Source organism: Nematolebias whitei, chromosome 1 (assembly GCF_014905685.2).
Source record: "Nematolebias whitei isolate Nwh7 chromosome 1, NemWhi1, whole genome shotgun sequence".
Classification (NCBI taxonomy): Eukaryota; Metazoa; Chordata; class Actinopteri; order Cyprinodontiformes; family Rivulidae; genus Nematolebias; species Nematolebias whitei.
Window position 1 is genome coordinate 38,306,191 of NC_056498.1, and position 1,589 is coordinate 38,307,779.

The window sequence follows — 1,589 nt, forward strand, 5'->3', positions numbered from 1 at the left end:
TTCAGCTCAAAGCTCCCCGAGCACATTCCCAAACCCACCAATAACGACTTTAAGAAGTTCACCTCCGCCACGGCAGCAGAATCTGCACCAACAGCCTCGCCTGTAATTGCTTCTCACCTCTTTCTCCTGTATCACCAGCCGGACTGACAACACTTAGTACGTTCAACTTAATGACGGATAATAAACTGACTTTGACAGGCTGAGGAGCTGGCTAATAGCTGGAATCCACGGGAAGGTGCAGTTAGTCGAAGTTACTGCTTTATAATGGAGTCCTAGTCAGAAATACTGAGCATGAAGTAAAACGTTAACTTTGTCAACAAAAGCATGCACTTAAACGCACCGCAGTCATTATGGTCTGAAGGCTGACATCCTTTGTTCTTACACGTAAACATCAACACGCCCGTGTTAGAGCAATCTACGTGACGGGAGTTTGAGGCATCGATTGCAAAGTAATGTTTGAGGCCAGCGGCAGAGTGGATGCCGGATTGTTCAACAGCTAAAAGCCGTTTCGTCTCGTCAGATTCCTCAGCCTTGCCGGTACATAGACCGGACCGGAGCGTGTTTGTATGTTTTGTCATCCAGCTGACAGCGTCTGTGTGGGATCTGGACGGACAAGAGCCGGCGGGCAGGTCACAATTGGCCCAGGCTGCCGTCGCTCTCCGTTTTTATTTTGTCGTTATTTTCCATCTGTGCTCCAGAGACAGAAGTCGTTCGAGTCAGAGCGGCTGAAGGAAGGACGTATGTGGAGACAAAAGTCCTGAGCCGTGCACGGCGGTTCCACTCAGCCAAGATTTTGTGTGATTTACAGTTCATGTCCAATTCATTGTCGTGCGCACACCTTGTTGATTTATGACCCAAGTCAAGCAACAAATATGTGTATTTTTAATTACAAAATCTCAAATTAAAAGCTCTCCACATCTGTGTCATCTCTTTTCAGCTTCTCTTCTGGTTTTGCTTTTGCGCTCTGCAGCAGTTTTTCTTGTAAAAAGTTGCTTTTTCTTTTCTTTTTTTTTTGCATCCTGGTCTCCAAAGTTAACGAAAAAATTAGAAGCACTAGTAAAATAATCAAGTAAAATTGCTATTTATACAGTTTTAGTTCGTCATTTTCTTACATTCTGCTCCGTTTTCTGTTTATATCGCTCACATTTTTCTTATTTTTAGCTCTTTCGTGTGTTTTCTTTGCCTCGTTGTCTCGGTCGTTAAAATCGTTTCAGTCTCAAACGTCATCCCAGTTTAAATAAAGGTTGAACAAAAGAAACGATTTGTAATGAATTGACTAATTATAGATTCTCCCCTCCACACACACACACACACACACACAAAGGAAAGCAGACATCTTTAGGTAATGTTTTATATGAAAATAAAGCAGGTCGATTTATTTCATTTCTCCATTAAACATCTAAATACTCCAAGTTAAAACTAATTAAAGCGCTCAGACTCCATGCTGGCTTCAAACAGAACTGGAATATCTCGCTGGTTGTTGGCGTCTAACATCGTTACATAATTCAATGAACGTGCTCCTTTTTTATTAATAACACACGACTCGGACTCGGACTGACTCTCTGACCTTGACCTTGACCTTGAACCTG